An 8,155-nucleotide genomic window follows, 5' to 3' on the forward strand; every position below is an offset into this window, starting at 1 on the left:
TATATCTTGAATTGTGTCAATGACTGTCAAATCAAAGGTTCGTGCAGCATTATTTAACTATTTATTTTTCCGTAGTCAATCGAATCTAAGTACAAAATCGAGTCTTTTATTTCCTTCAGTCACGTACTATCGAATGCAACATTGGAACGTAAGCGAGTGTTTTGTTTTCAGCGAATCGCTGTCAAAGCGATTTTTTTTGCCAACCGCGTCGAATCAAATCGAATCTTCGCACGGAGTCGATTCTTTTTCTACTTCATCCAAGCGCTGTCGAATCGAATCTTTCTCCCTGCCATTCCCCGTCAGCATAACTGCACCACAAATATTATGGCGTTATGTTTGAAAGAAAATATCCGACACATTTCTTATGAAATAACCGAGAAAAGACAGAGGCTCAAAAGAAGACACTAGGGCGTTTTGTCCTCGGCATATGGCTGTGCATTGTTGTTCTTTTTAACCCTCGTCTTTTGTAATTGGATAGGATGGTCCTATCTCATTTGGCCACCCCTCCCTCTCTCTCTCTCTCTCTCTCTCTCTCTCTCTCTCTCTCTCTCTCTCTCTCTCTCTCTCTGACATCGGGGTTTTCTCTCTTACAGTAAGCGCCTGACACTGACAATGTGGACATCAGCGAGGAATATATAGTGTAGGCTATCATCTAAATTCGCATCTCTCTCTCTCTCTCTCTCTCTCTCTCTCTCTCTCTCTCTCTCTGACATCGGGGTTTTCTCTCTTACAGTAAGCGCCTGACACTGACAATGTGGACATCAGCGAGGAATATATAGTGTAGGCTATCATCTAAATTCGCATCGTGTTATCAGCGCATTCAACTTCATTATTACCAGGTAAGACGGCATTATTATGCCAGCTATCTTGTTTTCTGTATGCATATCGTATTTGTATAGCTTTTGGTAATCGCATCCGCAGTTAATCTGCTCCGGTCAGAAGTGAGAGATGGTCCAGAATCGCGTATTAAAGCGCTGCTGCTGCTGCTGCTGCTGTTATGGCAAAAAACAGCTCCGCGCGTTGTGTACGGGTCCGTTTCAGCACCACTAATACAACTTAAACAACTAGTATGAATCGGAATGGCGAAGTTTACAGCTTAATGAACGTTTTATGGAGCAGTTTACCTCGCAGCTGTTTGAACCTATTGTTTAAATTAGCATAACGCGCAACATTTACCGTCCGTAGAGATTACGCGACCAAATTGATTTGTACATTTAGATTGCTAGACTAGTTAATCTGATTAAGCCAATGCAAAGTAAGAGCTGAACCAACCCAACCCTAGTGATTTAGGATTCAAATCTCACTCAAGCTGAAGATTGTTTATTGGTTCTTTGCAGCACTGTAAGGTTATGACGCAACGTTTTGGTTGTATAAGGCTGTTTGTAGCCTATAAGTTGTTTATGCATATCAACATATTGGTTTCTAGTTTCTTTAAAGGTTTAATACAGAACCGAAAAAAAGTTATTTGTAATTAAAGCGTCTACATCAATCTTTGTTGGTCCAGCTGAAGCCTTTATAAACGTGTGGGGTTTGGATGACATGTGTTTGGGTCTGGACTTAAGTTCATAGATAGATGCCAGAGGTCTGGGTGATCACTCCTTCTGGACATGTGATTTGATTTCGGATGCTCTCTAATTGATTAGGTTGACCGGGAGCCGAACCCCTGCAATTAGTGCAAATACTAATTTGCTCGGGTCAGTGACTGAATGACTGAGCATCTTTGTAATTGAACTCATCCAGGAGAGTGCATTGGCTGTTTGGAACAATTTTCCTCCATAATCAAACCTTTCTTCACTCCATCACCCTCTAATTTAACGTTATTATTATTATTATTATTATTATTATTCTGTTAAGTTTTTATTCTTCTGTCAATTTCTGTCAAATATTTTTTGAATAACTATCTGTTAACTATCTGTCTGTCTGTCTATCTGTCTATCTATCTATCTGTTTATTTGTCTGTCTGTCTGTCTGTCTGTCAGTCTATCTATGTTTATTTGTCTGTCTATCTATCTATTTATCTATCTATCTATCTATCTATCTATCTATCTATCTATCTATCTATCTATCTATCTATCTATCTATTTATTTGTCTGTCTGTCTATCTATCTGTTTATTTGTCTGTCTGTCTGTCTGTCTGTCTGTCTGTCTATCTATCTGTTTATTTGTCTATCGATCTATCCATATATCTATATATTGTTTAAAAAACAATTTATTAAAAATGTTATATATTCATATTTTTTATAAATTTGACATGATATCATATAAAATGGTACTACTCTGAGAAAAATTGGTGTTTGATTTACTTTCACTTATTAAATTTCACAAATAACTACAAAGAAATACGTATAATTAAACATGAAATTTTGAAGTAGAAAAAAAATTGTAATACATTATTGTATACAACAATGTAGTTTGTTTAACTTACAACTTCAAAAATTAAATTTACAGTGTATATATATATATATATATATATAATATTTGAATGTAAAAGGAGGATCTACTGATATGTTAAGCATATACACTCTAAAAAATGCTGGGTTGTTTCAACCCAATGTTGGGCCAAATATGGACTAACCCAACTGTTGGGTTAAAAAGCTAATTTAAAAATGTAACCAAAATGTAACCCAACAGTTGGGTTAGTCCATATTTGACCCAACATTGGGTTAAAACAACCCAGCATTTTTTAGAGTGTAGTTATGCATAACTGTTACTGCATTATATAATGTATTTGCAAATATTATTAAGGCATTTGTGGAATAATAGAGTCGATCAGCTATTCAAATGATTCTCCATCACCTAGAAATGAAGTAAAAGCTTGACTGCTCCAGCTGAACTTGTAATGTAGAATAAAAACCTCATTGTGCTCATGGCATTTTCTCTGCTAAACTGTTTGGCATGTGAGCAGCTAATTCTTCTTCTCCGAATCACTGAATAGAGATCTTTGTTGCTGTTCTTTTGCCTCGCTGTACAAACTAGCTTTGAAGTTAACTTTGGATATTAATAGGGTGTACAGAGACGTGTTCGTAGCTTGTCCTTATCGCCTATTGAAGAACATTACTCTGAGATGTCCTTCACAATAAGTCCTTCGAAGTTGCAAAGAAACTGACGTTTTGCATTTATTCGGTTCCTATGAAATGTCTATTACAAAATAAGACGTGGTGATGTAATTGTTGCCATTAAAGTGTGGATAAATCTGCACCAAAGCACAATAGTTTTGGTTCTTTGATTAAGTCCCTTGTCAACTCAAACTGATATTCCCTCAAAGCGAGATTATAGGAAAACAAATTGCCTCTCTGGCTGAGGAAATGAGGAGGCCAAAAAAACCTGATGAATGACTTAAGAAGGAAAAAAGAGGATGAAGTGCAAACATCCTTCCAAAACAAAGCCAAAACCAAGAGCGGCTTTGCTTGGAAGATCTTCAGACCTCCTCCTTGAAGTTCACCTAACACACAATGGCATTCGGCGTCACAGACGGGCGATTAACTGCGGTTTAATCTGCACGAGGCCCTTTTCTCCTCCACATTCTGATCTACAACACTATTTTTATCCCCACAAAACAACGCGCTTCCCCAACCCCCTAAAAACACTGCAGGCGTCTGTGAGGAATCCAGCATTAAAGATAAGAGCGCAGGCTCACTTGGCGCTGCGTGAGGGTGCTAAGTTTGTCAGCGTGACATGCATGTGATTCATGCAAATTCTCACTTGTGTCTGCCGTTTGTTTGTTTCGGGTGAGTTTGCAGCGCGTGGTGCGTCACAAGGCTCTCGGGCGCGTGGCGGCAGAGCTGATCATACATGGTTTCTGTGTTTAAAAAAAGATCGGAGAAGATATTGACCACTTACAAGTACGCTGGCATCAGCAAACTTGGCCCTTGGGCTGAAATGTGACTGTCAAAACTGATACGACTGGGCCTGAATTTAACTGAATTTAAGGCACAGAATTCAGTCATTATATGTTGTTCCAAACCCATGTGACTTTCTTTTGTCTGTGGAAAAGGAAAGGAGAGATTTTGCAGCTCTTTTCCTATACAAAGTAGTGACCACGTCTTTACAAACTCGCAAAAAGATTGGTTATTTGCAAAAAAAATAAAAATAAATCATGAAGGAAACAGTTTCCACTTCTAGTTACTTGAAGCTTTTGTTATAATAGCCAAGCGAGCTCAGTTTTATTTATTTCTGGCTGATTTTGAAATAACAGTTCAACCAAATACTTCTCCTTTACTACACTGCTAAATTAAATATTTTAATTATTTCATATATATTGTGCAATACATTTTCAATGACCTATTATTAGTATTTTAAGTACTTTAAGAGATAAGGGAATGTTTTAGGGATGTATTACCAATATATGCATGATAAAATAAAATAAAATAAAGAAAAAAAACAGAGATATCAACAGCCAAATATTACTTTTTTATATTATTTTTATTTTTTATGTTGTTTCAGCCCATATTGGCTATATATTAGTCAATATTTGGATATTTAATGGTGCATGTCCTTCTTTCTGACTAGTTTTACATTTAGATCATCTAACACCGACTTCATTTGTTACATTTAACTAGCCTATTAATTCATTTATATCATGTTTTATCGATATGTTTTGCTTTTAGTATGTAATATACTTTTTGACAAATTAGTATTGAATTTTAATGTCAGCCATTTATCGATTATTGTTCATAACATAAAAGGGAGTTTGTAAGGGATTTATTTAGAACAAAATAGTATTGAATTTTTGTATCAGCCATGTATCAATTATTGGTCAGAACAAAAACTGTAAATATTAGTGCATCCTTTGTTTGTTTAATGTTTTGTTTATAGGGTTTATTTATATTATGTAATTTATATTTTTAGACAACATAGTATTGTATTTAAAATATCAGCTATTTATCGATTATCGACCATAACTTGAATTATTAAAAAGAATTAATGGCTTATCAGTATCAAACTGAATTTTAAGTTTATTTATTTATTTTTAAATCATCATAGACTGCCATATGGAAAATAGCTGCATGAAGATTCTTCAAAAATTCTTCTTTTGTGTTTCACAGAAGAAGAAAAAGAAGAAAAAAACAGCACACAGGTTTGGAATGAAGTAGGGATGCACGATATATCGGCCACCATATCGGTATCGGCCCATATCGGCTCATTTTTTCTGTTATCGGTATCGGCCTGATAAGAAATTTTGGCCGATATCTTAAAGCCGATAAATAATGCATTATTTCCTTCAGAGACACTTCAGATGCGCGCTGTTCGTTTGCAGCCTTTTGTGCAATTGTACATTGTAATATTGTGTTTATTTGATGTATATCTGATTTATCTCATATAGAATGCGTTTGGTTAAGTTAAAAGAGCGCTTCAGTTTACCGGTGATCATCTTTAGCTCAGCACAGTGAGGGTGAATAAACCACGACAGAATTTTAGTTTTTGGGTGAACTGTCCCTTTAATTAAAAAGAAACCAGCGTATTGACAGATTGATTGCATAACAATGGCTTAACGTCTGTCATATGAGGTAAACAAATTAGCTCCATTGAGTCATGCAGAAAGAGACCAAACTTGCTGTCACAGTGTGTTTGGTGCTGAAACAACTGTTCCACCAGACTCTCCTCCTATAGCACTTCCTTCAGCTACATTTGTCAGCTTACATGAGTATATTTTCCCCGTCTGGTACATTTATAGGTAATGCAGCGAATTTTATTTTTGACAGACTGGTCCATTGGTATCTCTTTTTGTCACCACAAAGCTTTATTTGATATTTTAGGTCTTGCTGTATGCACTGTATAAATAGATTTTCAGAAGTTGCAAATAAAACAAAGACTATTGAAATATGTTTTACAAAAAAAAAAACGATTTCAATCTTTGTACTTTAAAATTTCACATATTCAGTGTCACTTGCCGTTTCTTTGTAGTTATTTCTGACATTTTGTTTTATGTATGTATGTATTTATTTATAGTCACTATGGACTGCAGTATGGAAAAGAGCTGCATGAAGATTCACATTAAAAAAAAGTAATTTCTATTAAATTTCAGAAATTGCTAGTGAAAGTAAATCCTACACTTATTTTTCAGTGTGGTATCATTTTCATTCTTCTTTCAGATTACTGGTTTTGACAAAAAGGGGAGAATTAATGAATGTTAATTTGAAACGGACATCATATCTCATTATTGCAGCCAGCTTCTAACGTATAGCGTCAAGGTTGTTGCTTTTGTCTTGAGACTGTATCTAAACTTAGAAGCGTTCCATTATGCAGGTTGTTTTACACTCATATCTGCTTCAGTCGAAGTTTTCTCCCATCAATGTCACAACAGCACCCCCTTCCTCACCCACTGTCAATGTCGTGCTTCCAACTTTTTCCGAGCGTCTTTGATATATTTCTTTGGAAGAGAGGTGTTGCAATTTAGAGCTCTGAGAATTTTTAGATCAAGGTATCAAAGCCAGCTGGCAAGGTTGCAATCAAAACGCTGAAGATGATTTCCGGCAAACACGACACGTTTGACCTGCTCGTGAAAAGTGAGAGAACATTGTCGTTTTGATAAAAGAATGCACAGATATTTGCGGTTTAAAACGACTGTTAGAGTTAGCGAGGATTGTGTAATTGTTCAGTCGATTTATGAAGGCCTCTGCTGAATAATTTCCAACAGAACGGTGCTTTCATAGAAAGAGAATGCATATATTGTTTCATGTGTGCTAGCGAGCAGAATGCGCGAAACGCAGCCCACTGCTCCGAACAAGCTTTCCCTTATTTTTCTGCTTTCTGAGAGATCGAGGTCATTGTTAATTGAAACACAGACACATGTTAATTAGTGTGAGATATTTTCCCCTGAATCTCTCCAACTAACGATGTCCTTCAATTAATTACCGTGTTCCTGTCTCCGCTGCAAGCTAGTGCTAGTTAAGAGAAAAATAAATGAAAGGGATTGTTCGCCCACAAATGAACATCCGCTTATGTAGTTCACAAACGGACTTCCGTTCTTCCGTGGTGCTCAAAAGAAGATGTTTAGCAGAATGTTCACGCTGCTCTTTTCCTTACAATGAAAATAGTGGTGACAGACTGTCCAGCTGCAAAAAGCACCTGATTTTATTTGCACTTCTGCATGTTCAAACCCAGTGCCGTTTGGTGTCATTGATATCAAACCTGACACAGTGAATACACAGCTACAGATTATGCAAATATTGACTTAAATTTCAGTCTGGTTTTCAAAGAGCTGGAATATATCACACAAAGTCACATAAACCACTATTATGAGACTTTTATGGCCCTTTTTGTCATTTTTGGAGCAGTGTTGTTATTGTAAACTAAAACTACCAAGAATTGTTTTGTTAACGGAAATATTGCTAAGCTAAACTAAGCTAAGCTAAGCTAAAATAAAATAATTAAATAAAATTATATATATATATATTTATTTTTTAGATGAAAACTTTTAAATGTTTCCTTGGAAACTAACTGAATTAAGGTTAAAATAAAATAAAAATACTAAAATAAAATAATAATGACTTAAATTTCAGTTTATTTCTCACACAAGGTATTAGTACAGGTGCATCTCAATAAATTAGAATGTTGTGGAAAAGTTCATTTATTTCAGTAATTCAACTCAAATTGTGAAACTCGTGTATTAAATAAATTAAATGCACACAGACTGAAGTAGTTTAAGTCTTTGGTTCTTTTAATTGTGATGATTTTGGCTCACATTTAACAAAAACCCACCAATTCACGATCTCAACAAATTAAAATATGGTGACATGCCAATCAGCTAATCAACTCAAAACACCTGCAAAGGTTTCCTGAGCCTTCAAAATGGTTTCTCAATTTGGTTCACTAGGCTACACAATCATGGGGAAGACTGCTGATCTGACAGTTGTCCAGAAGACAATCATTGACACCCTTCACAAGGAGGGTAAGCCACAAACATTCATTGCCAAAGAAGCTGGCTGTTCACAGAGTGCTGTATCCAAACATGTTAACAGAAAGTTGAGTGGAAGGAAAAAGTGTGGAAGAAAAAGATACACAACCAACCGAGAGAACCGCAGCCTTATGAGGATTGTCAAGCAAAATCGATTCAAGAATTTGAGTGAACTTCACAAGGAATGGACTGAGGCTGGGGTCAAGGCATCAAGAACCACCACACACAGACGTGTCAAGGAATTTGACTACAGTTGTC

At 35.9% G+C, this 8,155-nt stretch overlaps 1 protein-coding gene across 3 annotated transcripts in view; it reads left to right on the forward strand.

Moving 5' to 3' along the window:
• Nucleotides 1–717: 717 nt before the first annotated feature.
• Nucleotides 718–8,155, forward strand: part of LOC107567193 (poly(rC)-binding protein 4-like) — an 89,125-nt gene continuing 81,687 nt past the window's right edge. For all 3 annotated transcript variants that reach the window (XM_016252834.1, XM_016252836.1, XM_016252837.1), the window contains exon 1: nt 718–839. The gene's annotated coding sequence lies outside the window, so the exon portion shown is untranslated. The remainder of the gene's footprint in view (nt 840–8,155) is intronic.

This window comes from Sinocyclocheilus grahami, unplaced genomic scaffold, assembly GCF_001515645.1.
Source record: "Sinocyclocheilus grahami isolate Dianchi unplaced genomic scaffold, SAMN03320097.WGS_v1.1 scaffold1132.1, whole genome shotgun sequence".
Classification (NCBI taxonomy): domain Eukaryota; kingdom Metazoa; phylum Chordata; class Actinopteri; order Cypriniformes; family Cyprinidae; genus Sinocyclocheilus; species Sinocyclocheilus grahami.